This window comes from Neovison vison, chromosome 13, assembly GCF_020171115.1.
Source record: "Neovison vison isolate M4711 chromosome 13, ASM_NN_V1, whole genome shotgun sequence".
In the NCBI taxonomy this organism is placed as follows: Eukaryota; Metazoa; Chordata; class Mammalia; order Carnivora; family Mustelidae; genus Neogale; species Neogale vison.
In genome coordinates this window covers 55,024,158-55,049,859 of record NC_058103.1, presented here as the reverse complement: position 1 = coordinate 55,049,859, position 25,702 = coordinate 55,024,158, and the positions used below count along the sequence as shown (strand labels likewise).

Sequence of the window (25,702 nt, the reverse complement as noted above, 5' to 3'; positions counted from 1 at the left end):
TTTCCTAATGATTAGTGATGTTGCGCACTCTTTAATATAACTGGCAGTTATTTGTATGTCCTCTGTTAAAAAGAAAAAAAAAATTAGACTAAGAAAATTTGAAGATCTAATTGGTTCTGTCAAATTACTAGGAGAAAAAAAAAAAAGGATTGTTCCCAGAAAGATCATTTTCCTTTTGGGGGAAGGACAAGGAGTCTTTTTTTTTTTTTTTTTTAATATATGTTTTTACAGATTTTATTTATTTGACAGAGAGAGAGAAATCACAAGTAGGCAGAGAGGCAGGCAGAGAGAGAGGGGAGGAACCAGGCTCCCTGCAAAGCAGTGAGCCCGATGTGGGGCTCGATCCCAGGACCCTGAGATCATGACCTGAGATCATGACCTGAGCCGAAGGCAGAGGCTTTAACCCACGGAGCCACCCAGGCGCCCCAAGGACAAGGAGTCTTACCATGCAGTTTATTTCCTTGTCTTTGCGTTATGGAGAGGGCCCACATGACAGATTACTTCTTTGGTGCTGACCGAAAGCTCTTGACTGACTGGTTAAGGCCACATTTCTGGGGAAGTTTGAAACTGCAGTTGAGTATTAACCCAGCTTTGGGAATTTGATCTAAATGATACTATTTTGGACCTGTGGTTTTCTTCTTTAGAGAAATTCAAGTCCTTTGCCCATGTTTTATTCGAGTTATTTACTTTGATACTGAGTTATAGGAAATACTTCTATATTTTGGATAGTAACCCTTTTATCAGATGTTTTGCAAATATTTTTATCACTTTATAAGATGACTTTTAGATCTGTTGTTTCATATTTTAAAAAATCTGACTAATTAATATCTAAAATGTATAAAGAACTTACACAACTCACTAATTAAAAAAATGGACAGAGGAACTGAATAGAATCTTTTATTCAAAGAAACCTGATGAATGGTCAATAAGTTCATGATAACATGCTCAGCACTCTTAATCAGGGGAAATACAAAGCAAAACCATGAAGACAATATTGCTTTGCACTTGTTAGAGTGACTAGCCTCAAAAAAGACAAGAGATAACATGTGTTGACAAGGATATGTATAAAAGTGCACCCTTATACACTGTTGATAGGATTGTAAATTGGTAGGTCCCGTATGGATGATTCCTCAAAAAATTAAAACTGTTTGCACTTCCATGTTTAGTGTAGCATTATTCACAATAGCCAAGATATGGAAGCAACCTAAATGTTTGTCAATGGATGAGTGAATAAAGAAGATGTCACATACGTACACAAACACGCACATACACACCGGAGTAGTATTCATCCATAAGAGAGACAGAAATTCTGTCATTTGCAAGAACATGGATGGACATTGAAAACATTATGCTAAGTATAATAAGTCACACTGAGAAAGACAAATACTATATGAAACTAGAAAAGCCAAACTTGTAGAAACAGAGTAGAATGGTAGTTAACGTGCTGGGAGGGAAGGGTAGGAGAGATAAGTACATGTTAGTCAAAGAGTACAAACTTCTAGTTGGAAGGTAGATAAGTTCTGAGGATTTAATGTATATCATAGTGGTTATAGTTAATAATACTTCATTATATACTTAAAATTTGCCAAGACTGATTAAATGATTAAATTATCATTAAAAAAGGGTAATTGTGTGACTTGATGGGAGTGTTAGCTAACTCTATGGTGGTAATCATTCTACAGTAAAAAAATGTATTAAATTAACATGTTGTACACTTTAAATTTACAGACTGTTATATATCATTTTATCTCAATGTAGCATTAAAAAAGATATATATGGTTATGGACATTGGGGAGGGTATGTGCTTTTGGGTAAATTGGAAGGGGAGGTGAACCATGAGAGACTATGGACTCTGAAAAACAATCTGAGGGGTTTGAAGTGGCGGGGGGTGGGAGGTTGGGGTACCAGGTGGTGGGTATTATAGAGGGCACGGCTTGCATGGAGCACTGGGTGTGGTGAAAAAATAATGAATACTGTTTTTCTGAAAATAAATAAATTGGAAAAAAAAGATATATATCAAAAGATAACCAAGTATGGTCTTATCCATTATATATTATTTATATCCATCTATATTTGTCTATATTTGCCAGAGTGAGTGTACAAGCAGGAGGAGCGACAGTCAGAGGGAGAAAGCAGGCTCCCCACTGAGCAAGGGGCCTGATGTGGGACTTGATCCCAGCATCCTGGGATCATGACCTGAGCCAAAAGCAGATGATTAAGTGACTACACCACCCAGGTGTCCCTAAAAAATTGTTTTTTTATTGAAGTATAATTTATAGTGTTATATTAGTATCATGTATACAATATAATGATTGAACAATTGTATACATTACCTAGCACGTTTCAAGATAAAGTACTCTTAATCTCCTTATCTATTTCACCCACTGATCCACCAACTTTCCCTCTGGCAATCGCCAGTTTGTTCTCTGTATTTAAGAGTCTTTTTGCTTATCTCTTTTTTTCTTTGTTTACTTTGTTTTTTAAATTCCACATATGAATGAAATTATATGGCATTTGTCATTCTCTATCTTACTGACTTCATTTAGTATTATGTCCTCTAGGTCCATCCATATATTGTAGATGGCAATATTTCATTATTTTTAATTTTTTAATTTTTAATTTTTTAATAAACATATAATGTATTTTTATCCCCAGGGGTACAGGTCTGTGAATCACCAGGTTTACACACTTCACAGCACTCACCATATCACATACCCTCTCCAATGTCCATAACCCCACCACCCTCTCCTGACCTCCTTCCCCCCAGCAGCCCTCAGTTAGTTTTGTGAGATTAAGAGTCACTTATGGTTTGTCTCCCTCCACATCCCATCTTATTTCATTTATTCTTCTCTTACCCCCCCAACTCCCCACGTTGCATCTCCACTTCTTCATATCAGGGAGAATATCTTGGAGAGTATCTCATTATTTTTTATGGCTGAGTAATAGTCCTGTGTGTGTGTATTGCCACTTCTTTTTTTTTTTTTTTAAAGATTTTGTTTATTTGACAGACAGAGATCACAAGTAGACAGAGAGGCAGGCAGAGAGAGAGAGAGGGAAGCAGGGCCTCCGCTGAGCAGAGAGCCCCATGTGGGACTCGATCCCAGGACCCCGGGATCATGACCCGAGCCGAAGGCAGCGGCTTAACCCACTGAGCCACCCACTTCTTTATCCATTCATCTATTGATGGACACTTGGGTTGCTTCCATGTCTTTGCTATCATAAATAATGCTGAAATAACCTTAGGACTATATATCTTTTTTTTTTTTTTTGATTAATTCTTTTTTTTTTTTTTTTAAGATTTTATTTATTTATTTGAGAGAGAGAGACAGTGAGAGAGAGCACGAGTGAGGAGAAGGTCAGAGAGCGAAGCAGACTCCCCATGGAGCTGGGAGCCTGATGCGGGACTCGATCCCGGGACTCCAGGATCACGCCCTGAGCCGAAGGCAGTCGTCCAACCAACTGCGCCACCCAGGCGTCCCTATATATCTTTTTTTTAATTGTTTTCATTTTGTAAGGATAAATACCCAGTAGTGGAATTACTGGATCATATGATAATTCAATTTTTAATTTGTTAAGAAAACTCTGTATTTTCTTTAGTGGCTGCACCAATTTGGATTCCTACAAACAGTGCAGAAGTGTTCCTTTTTCTCCACATCCTCATCAACACTTACTATTTCTTGTCTTACTGATTTTAGCCATTCTGACTGCTGTAAGGTGATATCTTATTGTGGTTTTGATTTGCATTTCCCTAATGATTAGTGATGTTCAGCATCTTTTATGTATCTATTGACCATCTTTATGCCTTTTTTTGGAAAAGCATCTATTTAGATCCTCTCTCTGATTTGAATCAAATTATTTGCCTTTTTGGATGTTGACTTATATAAGTTCTTTATATATTCAAGATATCAACACATTATTGCATATATCATTTGCAAATATTCCCTCCCATTGAGTAGTTTGCCTTGTTTTATTGACGGTTTCTTCACTATAAAAATGTTTTTTTTAGTATAGTGCTTATAGTTTATTTTTTATTTTGTTTCCCTTGCCTGAAGAGACATGTATACAAAAATGTTTCTACAGCCAATGTCAAAGAAATTAGTGCCTGTATTTTTTTCCAGGAGTTTTATGGATTTAGGTCTCACATTTGGGTCTTTAATCCATTTACATGAATTAACCTTGTAAGTAATACTAACAACAAAAACTTAGCCAACATAAAACTTTTGAATAATTTATATAAAATAAAATATTTTAATATTTTAATAAAATATTAAATATTTCAATATTTATATTCATTTTTATATATTTTATCATATTACTTAATAATGTATTTAAAAGTTTAATTAAATTTAATATTTAAATTTAAAGAAATTAGTGCCTATATTTTCTTCTAGGAGTTTGATGGTTTTAGGTCTCACATTTTGTCTTTAATCCATTTACATGAATTAACCTTGTGAGTAATAGTAACAACAAAAACATAGCCAACACAAAACTTTTGAATAATTTATATAAAATAAAATATTTTAATCAAAATGGTTGAATGGAAAAGCATTTAATAAATTAGAATCTTACTTTTGATTCAATTAAAATATTCACTTTGAAGAAACAGGTTTTTCTTCATCTTTGTGATATTTAATTCTATTATTGTTTTTGTCTAATCTTGGTTTCTTTACCATGTTTTTTCTTCATTCTGAAAAGGTCCATTTTTTCATATTGTAGGTGACAAAGACTCTTTAACCTAAACTTTAGTCATGCTTCTTTGAGCCATCTTCTGAACTAGCTCTAGACCTTAGCCCCTTTACTGAGCTTACTTTGTCCAGATGTAGTAAAAATGCTATTCAGTCAGTGAGAATCTCCCCATCCTCGATATATATGATCACCTTGGCCTTTCTTCATCAGGAATCGTGTTCTACTGGTTTGACAAAAATCTCCTACCCATTAAGTCTTCTCTTAGTAACCTCTTATCACTTATTAATCCTGTTCTATAAATCCCCACTTGTCCATGCTGTGTTCAGAGTTGAGTCCGATCTTTCCTCCAACAGGATAGTCTTAACACCTGTCTCAATAATCCTTAGTAAAGCCTTCTTCACTACTTTAATGAATACAGGAATATTTTATTTCTTTAACATAAGATTCCTTTATTTGTCTGCCATTTCTCTTACAGTGTCACTCGTATTTGCCATCAATTTTTTTTTATAGTCTTAATGTATTAAATTTTCACTTGGTCTTCTAGAACTTAAGTATTGATCATATTCTTTCTTATTGATTTGTTGTCAGTTTCAATTATGAATATTGTTTTTATAATAGCATATGTATAATTGAGAAAGTTTTTCTGTTCCACTCATCATGTAGAAAGTTGTCACTTTCTACAAATTTCCTTTTGACTCAAATTCTAAGTTTTTAATTTAAATAAGAAAGGTTTTTTAGGTTGCTAAATCTACATAAAAATAATTGCAAATTTTCTTTCATGTTCATGGTGGTCAATTTTCTCAGTACAAGCAGATAGCAGAATATTGGGTTTTTTTGAGTAGCAGGAAGACAAAAAGCATTTGAGCATCTTACATATCTGTATTGTGAGTCAGGACAAAGAATTTGGTACACAGTTATGTCTGTTGAACTGCTGAAATATCTGGAGCAGGAGTGGTGCAAATCCTTCTCTATTCCAGTTCCCTCTGATTGCAAGAAGCAATTTTCTACCATTTGTAATGACCAGGAGAAATTCACCTTGCACTGCAAACACCTGGACATTTTCAATATCTGGAAAATGTGCAAGCTCTACCAAGGCTTACTGACAAAAGCAATGGGTGCATCACTGCTCATTTTAAGTGAGAAAATATATATAAATATATTAGAACTATATCAGGCATTCAACAAATATTACCTATTATTTGTTATTAAAAGAATCCATAGACTCTTAATAGTCAGGCCTCCTCTTGGAGTTGGACAAAATATCTGTCTTTCACACAGCTGATTACGAGTTCATTTCATCCAGAAGACTTCAAAATTTTTTTTTTATTTTTTATTTTTTTTAGACTTCAAAATTTATATGTTGAAGATCACCACCAGGCAGAACCAGCATATTCTTTATTGCTGTATTATTCTAGAAAGGAGTGGTTAAGGGAAGGGCATGTAAAAATCTATGCCACCATCTTCCTAGAATTTTCCTTTTTTTTTTTTAACTTTTTAAGAATTTTTAAATTAATATTGCATACATACAAAAAGATGTGGACGTCATAAGCTTATATGTTGAAGAATTCTTACAAGATTAAAACTCCTACATAATACTACCGAAAACAAGAAATAGAAAATTATCATGGGATACCTGGGTGGCTCAGTGGGCTAAAGCCTCTGCCTTTGGCTCAGGTCAGGATCCCAGGATCCTGGGATCGAGCCCCGCGTCTGCAGGGAGCCTGCTTCCTCCCCTCTCTCTCTCTGCCTGCCTCTCTGCCTACTTGTGATCTCTCTCTCCCTGTCAAATAAATAAAATCTTAAAAAAAAAAATTATCATTACCACAAGAGTCTTTCTCAACTCTTTTAGTCAATACACCTCCCCAAAGATTACAATTATTCTCACCTCTATCCCCAAACATTGTGCGTTTTTTTATTTTGTTTATAACTCTACATGAATGAAATCATTGTGATTTTTGTCTGGATTTTTTTGTTATAGTTGTTAACATTATATCAGTGATATTCTTTATCTACACTGTTTTGTTTATCCAGACAGCATTCATTTTTATTTCTGTGCAGTATTACCTTTTTAATGAATATGTCACAATGTATTTTCCATGTTCCTGTCAAATTACTTTCATTGTCAATTACTACAGACTATATTGCTGTCAATACACTTGCCTTCTTTGGTGCAAATATATATGTATTTTTGTTGGTTATATTTTTTGTTTGATGATAGGGCATGCTTATGTTCAACCTAGTAGATTTCATTAGTTTTGCAAAGTACCAGTTTTACGTCCCCCACCCACAGCAATATTCAAGGACTATCATTGTTTCCCATCCTTGTAAAACTTTAGTAAGTTTATTATTTCTGTGAAATTTATTCCAGTAGATACATAGCTTCCTCACATTGTTGTTGAAGTTTAGAACATGCTATCCCAAAATATGCCACCCTGGCACATTAACTGTTTTGATAAAGGCACTTGAAAAACAGCAGATGCAAGAAGTACACTCTGGCCTTGTTGCTTTTCCTTAAAAGTAGAAGATGAAATTCCCATGTGGAAGGTGTCCTCCCTATATACCAGAAGGAAAGCAACATTCTTCTCACTCTGGGAAATTGATGTGGAAAGAGTTCTATACAGACCTTGTTAAAGTAATTCTTATTTTCCTTTAGCATCCTCACATAGTTTTAGTTACTTTTCCACAATTGTCTCTCTTTTTCAGCATGGTATAAAAGCATGTAGGTCTTGCCACTTCTTTTGGTCTTCATTCCCTAGTAAGGCTTCCATTTTACATAGAACTTATATTAAATAAATTTCTATGCCTTTTCTCCTTTTGATCTGTCCTATTTTAACTTGCTAATCAGGCCCAGGAAAAACCCTACCCTAACTCTATCCTAACAGTGTAGAGATAAAATTTTGGCTCCCTATATTGTTTTAATATGTCTCCCCAATCATTAAGGAAGGTGAGCCATGTTTTCATGTTTTACCAGCCAATTACATATGCTTTTATGTCCATTCTGAGTTGACATTTTTCATTTATTTTAGAAGTTATTTCTGTTGTTAATAGGTAAGGAAAAAGGATACTCCAGGATACTTAATTTCTAAATCTAAATCTAACTTATCATTGTCTGGCAAACACAGTGCTATTCATGTGTGAGTTCAGGGGACATTTCTAAGCAGCAATTTGAAAGGGTAATAGCAGAAAAGCATATATCCCAAGTAAGGCAGGATAATAAATGTAAGTTTTTGCTCACAAGATGGACTGTAAATTTGTCGTGATTGATTGGACATGTTCAGTTTTCATATCACAGATGCTGGGAAATTTGGTTTCAAAATAAGTCTGATGTAAGTTGCTTAAGAGCCAGCAGGCCTAAGATTCCTTAGGGAGGTGTGCATTGTTGGAGCATAACAAAGTTTTTATTATCAATATATTTTGGATACAAGAACTTGGTCAGTTATATGTAATGCTGTTATATCACCATTCTGATAGGCCTTTACACAAGGTTAAATGGGGTTTTTTGTTTTGCTTTGATTTAATTAAGAAAACTCTAACTTTAATGTAGACCAAATCTATTAACAGCTTTGTCTCTGAATAATTGGGGCTTTCTTGGGCTTATTTGTTTTCTTTTTTCTTTTTCTTTTGTTTTTCTTTGTTTTAAGGAAAAAGTTTTTCCTTAACCCAAAGTTAAGAACATTTTATATATTTTATTTTCTCATTAGATTGGCAGTTTACCTAGAGTTGAATTTTATGTAAAATGTTAGGTAGAATAAGAGTACCTTTGTCCATTTCGATACCTACTGGATGTAGCACCTTTTGTTGAAAATTCCTCAGTGTTCTGCAGTGCCACATTTGTCAAAAATCAGGTATCTTTTCATTCATGAGTCCTTCTGTGAAGTTTTAATTCTATTTTTTGTCTTTATTATTGCTTCAAAATCACTCTTTTCTACACGTTAGCTTTGTAATTCCTTATGATATAGTAATGAAGATTCTAATGTATTAGCAGACTTTGTAAAGGGCTGTAAATATGTTAGAGAGTACTAAATTAGCATAATGCTACTCCGATTCCAAAGGATTTTGGCAGGCATCATTTTATTATTTTATTTTATTTTATTTTATTTTATTTGATACAGTAACATTCTGATGTAGTCTGACCTCCAACCCTATGCGTTGTTCACAGTAATTATGAACCTATGACCACTAGTAATGGTCAACCAGCAAGTTTTTCCTGATCGTTGTCTGAGTTCGCTAGTTGTAAATCAGAAGTAAGATCTGTAGTAGAAAAAGTTCTTTGACATAAAAATACCCAGGAAGTCAGAGAATTTATAAATCTGTGTGTCATTTATCTAATTTTGTTTTTGACCTTTAGTTTCACATTATTTGTTTTGTTTTGCATAAATTTCTTCTACCTTACACAATTACTCTCACACCTCACATGACTAAGTTTCTCTAGTTGGGGATTGTGTGGGGAAGTTAAAGTATATACAACCCTGGTTTTCTGATATTATAAATACTATATTCAAATCTTAGCTCTATAATCAGTAGATATTTAATACTGAAGAAACTGAAACTTCATTTATAAAACTGGAACAAAATACCATGTTTATCTCTGAATTTCCAGAAACAAAGATGCTTTCTTTGTATGATAAAGATTGAGTTATCATAGAATTGTCATTAAAGAGCCATGAGACAGTTCTTGTTAAATTCTTCTAAGGTGTGCTTAAGATGTTACCTTTTCAAGAGCAGACTACAAAAAAGCTTAGAAAATATTTAAAGAGTACCCAAAATCTCAGAGATGCACTTTGAAGCACAACCTGAAATTAACTTGATTTCCTTAATTTATTCCCTGTTAACAAATAAAATCGAGACATGGAAATTCTTAGGTATTCAAAATGATTTATTTGTGTTAACTTCATTAATTTATAGGTAGATTTTTACAAACTTAATGTCAATAAATTAAGCACCATTTAACACAAACACTGGGAAAAGAAGTATGGACTCTGATCCTTTTCCCAAGGCAACAATTTTTATCCTGCTATGTGGATAAAGGGCTCACAGCATGTGTACCCTTGGAATGGAAGGCTTGTGGTACTTAAGTTTAACTCTTATCCTAGACCACAGGTGCATGTGGCTCCATGTCTCCAATCCAAGGAGTGCTTTGGCAACAAGGTTAGGGCTCAGAATATTGTGTCAGTAGAGCATATTTAATGCCAGTAAAGCAATCCTATTCTGAGAAGAGGCACAGATATTTGAGTAACTGTCCATGTTGCTCAAACTGCATTATCTCTGTCTTTCAAAGTCATATACATTTTTCACTAATGTTCATGGTTTTTTCCTGAGAATATGAGTCAAAGGAATTATTCCTCTCCTTAATTGCTTTCAAGTATTCAGGGGAAGAGGGACAGATGTAAGTATGTTTAGCTCAACTATTTTATATCACTTTGAGAGATCAGTTTAACAAATAAAAAACATTTTTTATTAAATTTATTTTTTTTAAATAAACCTATAATGTATTTTTATCCCCAGGGGTACAGGTCTGTGAATTGCCAGAAAAACATTTTTTTTTTTTAATCTGGGTCATCTTGACTAGCTTAAAATTATTTTTAATTCATGATACATATTGAGCCAAAATATACTTGCTGTAAGAATGCTAAACATTTAAATGACCTTGACTCTTCTCTTAATAAGGAAACCATCTGTAGAGGAAAATTGCCATATGCAGACCGAAACTTCAACACCTTTTCTTTCCTCAAATACAAATTTAGATAATCACAAATAAGCCTTACAGAAAAATATTTTATACTCCCAAAGTTCCTTTAAAACGCCATTCACTTGAGACAACTTTAACTTATATCTATGTGTTAGTCTAAATATTTCCCACACGGCAGTCAGCTGTTTTGTTTTATTTCAAATTTTATACATCATATTGTATTGAATATAAAGAACCAAAAATATACCCAAATAACAAAATAGATACAGTCCACTTGTACACTAGCTTAATTAACTTTGGTTAGGAATATCTTCCCAGTGCGGAAGACTATAACTCTTAAATGAACAAAATATGTTACTTTGAGTTTAACAAAGCTATGAAAATATCCCTATCAAATTCTAGAGCCCCTGACTTCTTTCCTTATAATCTCTGATTTGTACTATGAGATTGTTCTTGTGAAGAATTCTGACAAATGGCTCTGAGGCAGTCAAATAGACGTCAAGCTTATGGTTTCCTGCTGACTGTTGTTGAGAACAATAGTATATTTTGCAATGTAAGATCTTATATAGGTGTGATACATGGGTATAGTTGCAAAAATGTGGATGAATCTTTTCTGTTTTATGCTTAAGCAAAGGAGGAAGCATAACTCCTAGTTTTAAGTAGCATTTTTAAAAGTCATTTATACTCTAACATATAACTGTTGTTAAAATATTGAAAACATAAGGGAGTTTTGAAGAAAAACAATAATAAGCGATTTTTTTCCTCTCAGAAAGCATGATTTAAAGAATTGTCAGATATCATCTGGTCTTATAATTCAGCTGATTTGAAGGATTTATGCTGCAGTAGTTAGTATGATTACTTTGAGACTAAATTTTCTTAATGACTTTTTTTTTCAAAGATTTTATTTATTTATTTGACAGAGAGAGATCACAAGTAGGCAGAGAGGCAGGCAGAGAGAGAGGGGGATTCATAATGACTTTTAATAGAAGCTGTACCAGTCAGAATCTAGTGAGCTTTTTTGAAGATATCCTTCATCATATTGAGGAATTTGTATGCTACTCTTAGTTTAGTGAAACTTACTAGGAATGACTATTGGAATTTGTATGTTTTTCTTAGTTTAGTTAAACTTACTAGGAATGACTGTTGGAATTTGTGCAATACTTTTTCTGCAACAATAGGAATGATCATACATTTCTGCTTTTTCAGTCTGTTAATATGAGTTACTTTTATTGATTTCAAAATGTTAAATCAGCCTTGCATTCTTTTTTTTTAATATATATAAAACAATGAATCATGGAACACTTCATCTAAAACTAATAATGTACTGTATGGTGACTAACATAACATAATATATTAAAAGAGAGGACATGGACAAAGCCATGATTTAATAAACAAATGCAAATCACTGGTATTAAAATTCTCATTAAAATAAAATAATATCTACCTGCAAAAAAAAAAAAAGAATGCAACTTTCTTTTTTGTTATATTTATACAACCCTGTTGGTTGTATTTTATGCACTTGTACATTACTGGATTTAATTTGGTGAAATTTGTTAAGAATTTCATATCTAGACCTGAGGCCTATTAATTTCCTTTTCATAAAATTACATTTATTTGGATTATTTCCCTTTGCATCTACTTTTAATGTGTATATTAATATATTTTGTCTTAGAAATGCCAACTTGATTATTGTTTTCCTGGTTTGTTTCATATGTTCTTTTATTTTCATTTTCCTCTCCTGTATTGAGCTCATTGTATTTTAAGACTTTATTGGTTTCTTGTCTATACCTGTTTGTTGTGTTATTTATCAGTTGTCATAAGGGTTATATGATATGTACTTAATACCAGGTATTTTTTAAGAAAAAGTAATGCTTCACATGTATTCTAAGCACTTTCTTGCTACCCTTCACTTTACTCTTGTTATATGTTAGTTTTCTTGCTTCTTATTTCAGAACAGTGGTAGACTTGTAAGATGAATTGGATAGTATTCATGTCTTCAGTTTTTTAGAAAAAATATAATCTCCCCTGTGAAATGATCTGAAGAGTTCTTTGTGGGAAGAATTTTAACTGCAAATTTAATTACTTTAATAAATATAAGAACATGTATTTTTTTATTCTTGAGTGAGTTTTGGTAACTTGTGTCTGTCAAAGAATTTATCCATTTCATCCATGTTCAACTTTTTGATATTACATTATTTGTAATATTAACGTATTAACATTTTAGTATCTATATATTTTCAGTCTACTGAGACTTTTTATTAAGGTATATATTTGTATATTTATTATGGTGAATATATTATGACACATATTTTATTATGATATATATTCAGTATATATTCTGTCTTTTTTTAAATTTCTTTTTCCAATTTATTTATTTTTAGAAAAAAAGTATTCATTATTTTTTCACCACACCCAGTGCTCCATGCAAGCCGTGCCCTCTATAATACCCACCACCTGGTACCCCAACCTCCCACCCCTCCGCCACTTCAAACCCCTCAGATTGTTTTTCAGAGTCCATAGTCTCTCATGGTTCACCACCCCTTCCAATTTACCCAAAAGCACATACCCTCCCCAATGTCCATAACCCTACCCCCGTTCTCCCAACCCCCCTCCCCCCAGCAACCCACAGTTTGTTTCGTGAGATTAAGAGTCACTTATGGTTTGTCTCCCTCCCTATCCCATCTTGTTTCATGGATTCTTCTCCTACCCACTTAAGCCCTCATGTTGCATCACTACTTCCTCATATCAGGGAGATCATATGAGAGTTGTCTTTCTCCGCTTGACTTATTTCACTAAGCATGATACGCTCTAGTTCCATCCATGTTGTCGCAAATGGCAAGATTTCGTTTCTTTTGATGGCTGCATAGTATTCCATTGTGTATATATACCACCTCTTCTTTATCCATTCATCTGTTGATGGACATCGAGGTTCTTTCCATAGTTTGGCTATTGTGGACATTGCTGCTATAAACATTCGGGTGCATGTGCCCTTTTAGATCACTACGTTTGTGTCTTTAGGGTAAATACCCAGTAGTGCAATTGCTGGGTCATAGGGCAGTTCTATTTTCAACATTTTGAGGAAACTCCATGCTGTTTTCCAGAGTGGTTGCACCAGCTTGCATTCCCACTAACAGTGTAGGAGGGTTCCCCTTTCTCCGCATCCTCGCCAGCATCTGTCATTTCCTGACTTGTTGATTTTAGCCATTCTGACTGGTGTGAGGTGATATCTCATTGTGGTTTTGATTTGTATTTCCCTGATGCCAAGTGATATGGAGCACTTTTTCATGTGTCTGTTGGCCATCTGGATGTCTTCTTTGCAGAAACGTCTGTTCATGTCCTCTGCCCATTTCTTGATGGGATTATTTGTTCTTTGGGTGTTGAGTTTGTTCAGTTCTTTATAGATTTCAGATACTAGTCCTTTATCTGATATGTCGTTTGCAAATATCTTCTCCCATTCTGTCAGTTGTCTTTTGGTTTTGTTAACTGTTTCCTTTGCTGTGCAAAAGCTTTTGATCTTGATGAAATCCCAACAGTTCATTTTTGCCTTTGCTTCCCTTGCCTTTGGCGATGTTCCTAGGAAGATGTTGCTGTGGCTGAGGTCGAAGAGGTTGCTGCCTGTGTTCTCCTCAAGGATTTTGATGGATTCCTTTCTCACATTGAGGTCCTTAATCCATTTTGAGTTTATTTTTGTATGTGGTGTAAGGAAATGGTTCAATTTCATTTTTCTGCACGTGGCTGTCCAATTTTCCCAACACCATTTATTGAAGAGGCTGTCTTTTTTCCATTGGACATTCTTTCCTGCTTTGTCAAAGATTAGTTGACCATAGAGTTGAGGGTCTATTTCTGGGCTCTCTATTCTGTTGCATTGATCTATGTGTCTGTTTTTGTGCCAGTACCATGCTGTCTTGATGATGACAGCTTTGTAATAGAGCTTGAAGTCCGGAATTGTGATGCCACCAACTTTGGCTTTCTTTTTCAATATCCCTTTGGCTATTCGAGGTCTTTTCTGGTTCCATATAAATTTTAAAATTATTTGTTCCATTTCTTTGAAAAAGATGGATGGTACTTTGATAGGAATTGCATTAAATGTGTAGATTGCTTTAGGTAGCATAGACATAGACACAATATTTATTCTTCCAATCCAGGAGCATGGAACATTTTTCCATTTCTTTGTGTCTTCCTCAATTTCTTTCATGAGTACTTTATAGTTTTCTGAGTATAGATTCTGTGCCTCTTTGGTTAGGTTTATTCCTAGGTATCTTATGGTTTGGGGTGCAATTGTAAATGGGATTGACTCCTTAATTTCTCTTTCTTCTGTCTTGTTGTTGGTGTAGAGAAATGCAACTGATTTCTGTGCATTGATCTTATATCCTGACACTTTACTGAATTCCTGTACAAGTTCTAGCTGTTTTGGAGTGGAGTCTTTTGGGTTTTCCACATAGAGTATCATATCATCTGCGAAGAGTGATAATTTGACTTCTTCTTTGCCGATTTGGATGCCTTTAATTTCCTTTTGTTGTCTGATTGCTGAGGCTAGGATATCCTTGATGAACACAGATGAGAAAATTCTCACCAAAATACTAGCCAATAGGATTCAACAGTACATTAAAAGGATTATTCACCAGGACCAAGTGGGATTTATCCCAGGGCTGTAAGATTGGTTCAACATCCGCAAATCAGTCAATGTGATACAACACATCAATAAAAGAAAGAACAAGAACCATATGATACTCTCAATAGATGCTGAAAAAGCATTTGACAAAGTACAGCATCCCTTCCTGACCAAAACTCTTCAAAGTGTAGGGATAGAGGGCACATACCTCAATATCATCAAAGCCATCTATGAAAAACCCACCGCAAATATCATTCTCAATGGAGAAAAACTGAAAGCTTTTCCACTAAGGTCAGGAACACGGCAGGGATGTCCATTATCACCACTGCTATTCAACATAGTACTAGAAGTCCTAGCCTCAGCAATCAGACAACAAAAGGAAGTTAAAGGCATCCAAATCGGCAAAGAAGAAGTCAAATTATCACTCTTCGCAGATGATATGATACTCTATGTGGAAAACCCAAAAGACTCCACTCCAAAACTGCTAGAACTTGTACAGTATATATTCTGTCTTGTTAAATGCTCATATTCACTTGAAAAGTATATGCATATTACCATCCCACCTAATATCTATTCTTTTTGTAATGTTATTTTAGAAATGTAAATTATGTTAATTTTGTTGATAATATTCAAATTTTCTGTATCTTGAAAGATTTTCTCGCTATCCTAACAATTATTGAGAAAAGGAATTTAATTCTACAAACATAATTGCGGGTTAGGAATTTGTCTATTTTTTTATATTCTTACCAGTTTTTGCTTTATGTGTTTTGAAGCTCTGGTATTAGATGCATAAACACTTAGGATTGTTATGCCTTCCTAAGAATTGACACCTTTATCACTATTAAATGACCCTTTTCTCCCTGTTCTTTGTTCTGGAATCTACTTTGATATCAGTTGAGCTAATCCAGCTTCTTTTGGTTAGTACTGGCATGATCTATCCTTTTTCCTTCTTTGAATTAGAATGTATTTGTGCTTTTATATTATAATTAGGTTTCTTATATATATATCATACAGTTAGATTTTGCATTTTTATCTATTTTGGCAATGTCTGTCTTTTAATTGAGTTCCTTAAGACATTTTAAATTCATGTGATTTTTTTATATATTTAGATTTGATGGACTGAGCTCGGTCTTGTATCATGAAGATAAAGGCCATACTTCATGTGAATCAGAAAGCTAGAGGCAATATGGAACAAAGACAGCTTAGCTGCCATATCTGCCTGGGACTTCTATGTGAGTGTGATTTTGTTTTTTTAAATTTTACTGTTCTTATTCTATGTACCTGTTACAGCTGAGTATAAATATAAATATATATATATTTATATTCATATAAAACTAAATGTATATTTATATTCATATATATACATTTAAATATATATACTTTTGAATAAATATAGCATTACTTCTGGACTCTGGAGCTGAAGCAAATTTCTCTATTTTATATCTTAATATTTTCATCAAAATTAAGTTGGAGAGAGTTAGACAGAGCTATGATAAATTATCAGAAATCTATAAAAATAGAAAGCAGATATTATAGACCTTTTTCTATGAGTCAGCTACTGAAATAAACTAAAAGCAGTTTATTCAAACAGATACAATGACACTATGTATGTTACTTAGGAAATTGTATGTTATTTTTATACAAGTATACGATGAATATTGCCTATAAGAAGTATATTGACATCAATAATCTTGTACCTAAGATTTAAGATTAGAAATAAAATTTATAAATATTTTTCTCTAAAAGGTAAGCTTCATGCATTTTTGAGTGGACACTTTTCATATCTACATCTTATATTTTATGTAATACTGCCATTTGAATGAATAATATGACTTCAAATTTAATTACAGAACAACTTGTGATTGCTCACTTTGTAGTTTTAGCAATATCTACGTAGTATATTATTTATGTGATGCTGGAATAAGACATTTCTGATTTTAAATAAATAAATAATTTTAGGACTTACCTTTTTTTCCCTTTTCCTTTTTGGCTATGTTATTTTGTAAAATTTTGGTAACTCAAAATGCTACTTATGCCTTCAAATATATTTTTGAAATACTTGAGGGAACATTCAATAAATACTAACTAAAATGCCAAAATATGTACGAATAAGCTTTACTATCTTTTCAAGATAGAGTAACCCAAAATGTGCACGTCACACCTAGACACAAAATAACATCTCTGATAATTGGACAAATTTTGTCCATCTTTGACTATAAATTTATATTCTGTATATTGCATTATTAGCAGTGGCACTGAACATTAAAAAGCATATTTGAACTCTTTTATTACAGTATGTGTGTTACATTATGTGTTTAATTTATTTGATTGTAAATTAACATAGTATTAAGTTCAAACTGTTATTTAGAGTATTTGCCATGTATCTCATGATGTCAGCTTCTGAACACATTATGCCAAAGGAAATATTATTTAGGTATTCAGCAAATTGGCAAAGATGTGGAAAACTAAAAATTCAGTTTATTTCAATAGCATAAACTTTTTAAATTCAATTAATTTAAATACTATCACTATTTCCAACATTGATTTAAGCATGTAAATTAGATGTAGTTTATATAACTTAAAATAAAATATAAGTTTCAAGAATGAGCTTTGAAATACAAAACTATACCATATGCATTCCCTGACTTTATTATATGACCTTAACATTCCAGCCATCTAGGATGTATTTTCATGAGATGAAATACTGATGGTAAAAAGGAGGAAAACAGAATTCCGAGTTCACATAGTCTTATGTTGAAATAGATTAAGCATTATTCTTACTTTTTTTTTTTAGCACAACGCGTATCTTTGATGAAATCAAATATTCCTTGTGCTTGCTTGGAGATTATTTAAGTAGTTTCTTTATTCTCTGTCGGCAAGCTTTATTTTTACCCTACATTTCTTTTTTTACCTACACATCTTTTTTTTTTACCTCCAACATCTTTTCTTATAGATCTAAACCAAATATGTTAAATATATCCCTCAGAAATCTAAAGGTATTTTTCTTTTATTTCTCTGCAGTGACCTTTCTCATCAGTAGATAAATAATTGCTGACTTCACTATTTTAGTTTTGACAGCCAAAGGATAAATCCTTCTGAGAATATTTGCTTTAAGAGAGAACAAGATCTTTTGTTCTTAGAATATTCTCTGTTGATAAGATTCATGTTGTTTCTCTTTGTGACCTTTTTATAGTTGATTACATCTTTCAAGATACCTCTTTTTTGAAGTTTTGCATTTCTGAAATACTCTCTGTTTTCTTAGACATAATTCATTACTAGACACCTCAGGTGAAGCTGAAATTATGTAACTAACTGCATTGGAAAACTTGTATTTTTCTGCTACCTTTCACCATCATCTGCATGGTTACTTTTTCTGTGGTTTTAAAGTTTACATCGGATAATTCAAGCTTGTGTGCTATCATTCATTTTTTTAAAAACATGTATTTGCTTTTGCTCTTGGATATCTTAGTTTTTCTGAAAATAGTACATGAAAAAATCTTTGTCTTTTAAACTCTCCCTATATCTTAACTACAATATGAGTGGTTCTGACTTGGATTTTTTTTTTCAAATCCATTCTGTATTCATTACACTATAATATGAAATTTATGTGAAAATCTTGTGTTAATTCAGTGAGTGATGATTTATTTTTGCCTTGGCTTACTTAGTCACGTTTTCTTACATTTTATAATGTTACGTACATTATCACTGGCATTGAGGTGTGTCTGACTTGGGTCTCTGTTCTCACAAACTCTTTCCTTTTCTAACTATTATGTAAGAATAATCTTTGTTGTTACAAGTCTTTTTTTTTTTTTTAACTTACTCCCTTTTTTTTTTTTTTAAAGATTTTGATTTATTTATTTGACAGAGAGAGTAGAGCACAAGCAGGGGGAGTGGCAGGCAGAGGGAAAGGAAGAAGCAGGCTCTCCACTGAGCAAGGGGCCCAATGCAGGGCTCGATGAGGACCTCGATGTGGGGCTCGATGCGGGGCTCAATGTGAGGCTCTATCCAGAACCCTGGGACCATGACCTAAGCCAAAGGTAGATGCTTAACCACTGAGCCACTGAGGCTTTTTAATGGACATCATATTCTTAGTTGTAAACTTAAATGTATTTAAAACTTAAATGCATTTATAGAACTCTGTCATGTTCAAAAACAGTGATCAGTGAGATGTCTTTACTTCTATATTCAGTGAGTATTTTTTAAAGATTGATATTTAATGAAGCTACTTAGGAAGTTATATTGACTTGTTTATATGTTTTTTCACACTCTTATTAAGATATTAATTAATGAAATTACTTTTTATTTAAATACATATATTGATAATTGTGATTAGCAATAGAAAAATATCATTACCATAACATAACTGATAGTCTGTTCTGCTCTGAAGACACCTCAATCTCTCTGAAGTCATCAGCTTCGAGTCGTAGCATAATACCTCTATTTTTCCTGAGAGATAGAAAAACGGGATTTCTTTTTCTATAACATCTTTTATGTAGTTATTGCAAACTCTAATGTGATGTGATTTTCACAAGTCTTAGTTTCATACTCATTCGGCAATTGTATGTAGGCAATTATTCAATTACATTTTGCTTTTAAAACCCTGAGACAATTATGATAAGAGCAACCATATACTCTAGACAGTTTTCAGTGACAAACGCTTTTATAACATTTCTGTACAGTTGAAGACAAATTTATCATATAGTCCTTGTTCTTCATCTTTGTGAACATTGAAATAATTTTGTTTCTCCCTTTAATCTTTAAATGTGTCTAAAATATCACATATTTTTAGAAAAAAAATTAAAAATACTGAAAAACACTTCCAGTAATTCTCAAAAGTAAATTCAAAATGGATAAATGTAGAGAGAAATGTTAAAAGTATTAATTGAATACCTACCAGGATTTCACATTAAGTAATTTAATTGTATTTAATTTGATACTTAGAATCCTATGAAGCAGGTTGATATTTCTCACTGGATGTTCTGATGTCTAGAATGCTCTTCTCTTCAGACCTCCATTAGATAATTTCTTTTCATTGTTCATGTCTCAGCTCAAGTTAAAATAAAAATGTGAAGGTGGTCTTCTTCATTGATCTCACAACCTAAATAAAATAACTTTTTATTTGATTTTTGTAACCCCTTTTGTCATTCCTATCAAATAGTAGATTTTTTAAATGTCTTCATATTCTCAGGAATAGTTAGAATATTTAGAATATAATACCATGATTTCCTCATGCCTTCCATACTAGTCAATCAGAGCGATCAGATACTGCTAGACTCTTTCCTTCAATAGGTACCTCAGGTGAATTTAAGAACTCATTAAGTGACTACATTGTCACAATAGGACATAGGTTAATAAGGTCCCATTTTTCTTTGGCCACCTGGTTTGATTATTCCTGGCTTCAATTCTAATAGTTGTGACAATTTAACTCAGATTCTTAATATTGGTATATTTTTATACTACTTCTAATACCAAATACTGAATCACTTTTGTTTCAGCATAGAAAATGGAAAATTCTGTGGGTATTTTAACAAAATAAGGTTTACTCAACATGGAAAATCAGTGCTTACAGAAATTTTTAATGAGTTGGAAGAGCAACATCTAGGCCAGATCTCCAGAAATTTCTTCTCAAACTGACATTGGTGTTCCCACATCTGAAGTCTCTTCTGGAACTAGTAAGAACAAAAGCATACCCATGACACCACTGCTAACTGTGACTGACCTCTTTATACCCATGAATTGAGTCTTCCTGACATTTTCATAAGAAGTCTCAAAACACTCACAAAACTGAAGAACAGGCACTGGAACACGGAATATGAGCCATTTGTCCCCCAACTGCCTCTAGACACTAAGAAACATGGAGAATATGCAATAAAATGTTGCTGCAAAAAGCCTTTACTCTCCATAATTTTTCTAGTTGAGAAGTAAGACATTAGCCTTGGCCCCTTAGCCTCATTTCTTCCTTCTAAACCATATGTCACTTGGCATAACTTATATTTTAATATTTATTTTGAACTTTTACTTGGTGTAACTTATATTTTACCCACTGGTAAAAGGAGAAGCTAGATAGCAAACACTCTTTTACTGCTACTCCTCACCATTAGAAAATATAACATTCAATATCAACAAACATTCTAAAGCACTTAGGAATAAATTTAAGAACCATTTTATAGTGTTATTTTGGAAAAAATGCATTACATAAAGGAAGGTAAATATAATTGGAATAACACACCATATTAGAGCATTAAAACTTAATATCACAATGAAGTAAATTCTCTGTATATGCATTTTAATAATAATCATCATCAAAATGCAGTTTTTAATATAATTTGGGAAAAAAGACTCACATGAAAGTATTAAAAAAAGAATAAGACAGTGTTTTACAAAGAAAAATGAGGAAGAATTGCCATAGCAACATTTATGGCAAAGCATAGCAAATGAAACATTGTATATTTACTTGGGTAAAATGAATTTATGAATTTATGATCAGAACAAACAATCCAGAAACTGATACATGATAATAAGGATATTTATTATAGTATAGAGGTGATATTATAAATCAGTATGTAAAGCTCTATTATCCCAGATAAAACAAAACATTTATAAAAACTAAGAATGACTAGACTTCTGTAATAAAAATAACAAGATTAGATACTAATCTCACATCATACACAAAATGAAATCCTGCCTGAATTAAAAACCTAAGTGTAGAAACATTTTTTATGTGTTTTTATTTTATTTAGGAATATTGATTCATTAAACAAGATACCAAAATATAAAAGAAAAGATTGAATATAGCAATGTTAATACAAAAGATACTATATACATATTTATGGGGTGCTTGGGTGGCTCAGTTGATTGATTGTCAGTCTCTTGATTTCACCTCAGTTCATGATCTAGGGCTGTGAGGTAGAGCCCTGGTGTGGAGCCTGCTTAAGATTTGCACTGTCCCTGGGGTGCTTGGGTGGCTCAGTTGGTTGAATTCAGCTAAGGTCATGATCTCAGGGACCTGAGATTGAGTGCCACATTGAGCCCAGGTTCAACTCTGCACTCAGCAGGGAGTCTGCTTGAGGATTCTCTCTCCCCACCTCTTCCCCTCCCCTTGCATGCACTGCCCCCCCAATAAATCTTAAAAAATAAAAAATATTCCCTCCCTCTTCCTCTGCCCCTCCCCTGCTAAAAAATTATATACATATTTAAAAGACAAAAGGCACATTGATGGAAGATATACACAATATATGTGTAACTATTTGTTATAATAGAGATCTTTTCCAGTTTCACAGTAAGTGCCGAATGTTTCCACATCTCAAACTAAAAATCCAGACTATCTGTGATAAGAAGGTCAAGAACTGTTCCACCCTACCCCCATAGTTCATTGCTTAACCCAGGTTATATGAGGATCCATGCTTTTCTGAAGACATTGATCCTCACATCGCAGAGGATCAGAGGTGGTTTGAATCTAGTGTGAGATCATTGGAGAGTATAAAAATTTCCTCCTAGACTTTGAGAAACACAATATACCATGAATTTGGCTTAAAACTGAAGGAAAAGGGACACCCAAGTGGCTCAGTGGGTTAAGCCTCTGCCTTCGGCTCGGGTCATGATCCCAGCGTCCCGGGATCGAGCCCCACATTGGGCTCTCTGCTCAGCGTGGAGCCTGCTTCTCCCTCTCTCTGCCTGCCTCTCTGCCTACTTGTGATCTCTCTCTTTCTCTGTCAAACAAATAAATAAAAAAGCTTAAAAAAAAACTGAAGGAAAAAAAAAAGAAGGGAAGAAGGATATTCAGCTGAGTTACTGTATCATAGAATAACTTGGAAGTTTAGGAGACTGTATACAAATGGATTGTGGATGAGCAATATTTTCCGTAAAACCAAGAGTATGGCAATATGCTTTGGAGAACTCAGAACAAAGTGGAATTCATAGATGGTCAGCAAGAGTCAGACAATTCCAACTCAGAAATCCTTAGCAATGGAAAGAAATCTATGAAAAACTCACTGAGTGCACCAAAAGGAGACATTTTTAGACACCTGCAAAGGATGAAAGAACCAAATACAATTCATACTTGTGTCAGCAGAGAAAAACACTTGAGTTTTTTTAATGTTTCTCTTTCCTCACTTCAGCTAGTTGCTAGAAGTAGCTTAGTGAGTAGTAGAAGTGCTAGTCCAAGACAAGGAGCAGGGGAGGTGTATACCCCGGACTAAGCTCAAGCTGAAAGAGAGGAAATTAACTAATTTAGAATTTTTAATATTTTATGAGACTACATATATTAATAAGTAACCTAAGACTTTAGGGGAACTGAGTGAACAGAGACTTTACTGTTCATTTATTTTATCTCTAGAAAATTATGAAGAATAATGGGATTCATTTTAGATTTTATGGGAGGAGGGTGGAAAAATAAGACCTTATGTAAATGATTTGAATGGTTAGCATGGGTAGAATATGGTGGAGAATAATATAAATACCACTTTTTCAGTTTTTTGGTTCAGGTGTATTATTCAGATACCAATGATTATTATTCAGATGAGTTAAATAACATACCCATTAATGATAACAAAGCAATAATATAGTAAAATTTAAAAAGTGAATAACAATATGCTAATGAAATTCACTGAACTAGAGGGAAACATACTTTAACATATACAAATATTGTCAAAAGAAGTAACCATTGTGGCAGCAGGTTACTTCTTTTGTTCATAGTTACCGTAATTTCAGACACATACTATAGCAGATATTAAAATATGTTGAACCATAAAAAATTTCTAGAAGACAGTAGGGATACATTTTTATATAGTTTCAACATGAATACAGATTTTCTTTTTATACATGGATTTCAGAAATGTCATCAAGAAGGTTTCAAAACCATTGATTCAATAGGATTTTAATCAGCATCTACTATGCTTAAGGAACTGTGTGCTAAGTAATTAAATAAAATAGTGAAAAAAAGGCATCTTTTCTATACTCGTGGGAAGAATAGCCTTTAAAACAGACCAGTTAATCCAAAAAAAAAAAAAAAAATCACACAAGGAAAGAGCTGTAAAAGACATGGTCTGTGTAGGATGATATTTGGAACAATGTGGCCAATAATGAGATTTAACATAAAGAAATTCAGGGATAGATTTCTTTATAAAATAATGCTTGAACTGATAGGAAGGAGGAATATTGGAGAATGGGGAAGGCAAAAGGACTTGTAACAAAGGTGAGAAGGAAGGAAGAAGTGAGTTAAGAATGAGGTAATTGAGAGCAGTGTGCAGAGTTTAAGTAAAGACCTGATATGAAATGAAATGAAAAATTTAGGTAGGGGCTTAACATGGAGGCTTTTCTGGGCTATGTTAATGAGTGTTAACTTTATGCTGTGTGTATCAGAAAGATGGTGAAGGAGTTAAAGTTTGATTTGGATAATAATTTTAGTTTATATATACAATTTTAAAAGATCATTCTGGTTATTGCCTGAACAATATGTGATGTCTTTAGGTGAGTGATTTTACATTATCTCTAATGGACATTTCATGGGTAGTCTATCTCTGATAGACTTTTGATGTTAGCAAAGGAAGAGATTAGTAAATTTGCACAACTTTGAATGAGAATACCGCAAAGAAATGAGGAAAGAAGGTAGTAAACTGTTAGTAAAAAAAAGAGAAGATATAATCAGACTCTGTCCCTTTTGTAGCAACTGGGATTTATTGCCAGAACAAACAAAAACACAAGATGTCAGAGGCCCTCAAGCCGTGGAAAGGCAGAATCTGTACTACTGACCTAAGACTAACAATAGAATCTAGACGTAGAATGAGAAACTGGCTTAAACAGCAGATGATTAAAACATATTCAGAGGAGTGGTCCAGATGGCAGTTAACCCTTAGTCACTGTAGTTAAACTGTAGCCTTCCAGAGGCAAATCCTTGATCAAAGAGAATTACTGTAGATGAGAAAAAAGAAATATCCAATTGTGTAGGACATATTTTCAACTTAGATACTGTGTAAGTCAACCCCTGCAACAATAGCGGTATAATTTTTTTTTTTTTTTGCTTTTAAAGATTTATTTATCTATTTATTTGATGAGAGAGAGAGAGAGAGAATACAAACTTGAGCTAGTAGAGGAAGGAACAGAGGGAGAGGATCTTCAAGCAAACTCTCCCATCAGCCAGGAGCCCAGTGCAGGCCTCCGTCTCACAACAATGAGATCCTGACCTGAGCCAAAACCAAGATTCTGGATGCTTACAGACTGAGCCACCCAGGTGACCTTGTTTGTTTTTACTTATGAACTAGTGAAACCCTTTTAGGTTGCCTATTTTGGAAAACAGGACTGATAAATTTAAGTCATGTTGGCATAATTTAATATTGGATGAGGACTCTTAACAATGGAGAAGAGGAAACTCAAGTAGAAAATACTGGGCTTTTTATGATTATTCATTTGATGATGTGAGTTATTAAATGAAAAATATATATAAAAGAAACCTTTAAGTCATTAACTCCATGGTGATAGAGCTGATGTGTTTTCTTAGTGATTAGGTATTTTTAATTTTAGGTGCTTTTAATTTTAGTTTTACATACTTAGAGTTTCTTTTTTTAGCTTCTAAATTTTTTATAATAAATGTGTATTGCTGTCTTTTGTTAAATTATAATCATTTATTCTCCTTCAGACAATAACTTAACTGCTTATGTTGCTTGAAGCTAATGTCTTTCTGAGAACAGCCAGAAAATCTGGGGGAACAAGTAGAAACA

General features: G+C 33.3%; 1 long non-coding RNA gene across 1 annotated transcript in view; it reads left to right on the top strand.

Annotated features, from left to right (window-relative positions):
* LOC122893000 overlaps positions 1 to 25,702 on the top strand; it is a 162,405-nt gene that overhangs the window by 5,587 nt on the left and 131,116 nt on the right. Inside the window, exon 2 of the long non-coding RNA XR_006381551.1 lies at positions 16,097 to 16,219. This is a non-coding gene — a long non-coding RNA (uncharacterized LOC122893000). The remainder of the gene's footprint in view (positions 1 to 16,096; positions 16,220 to 25,702) is intronic.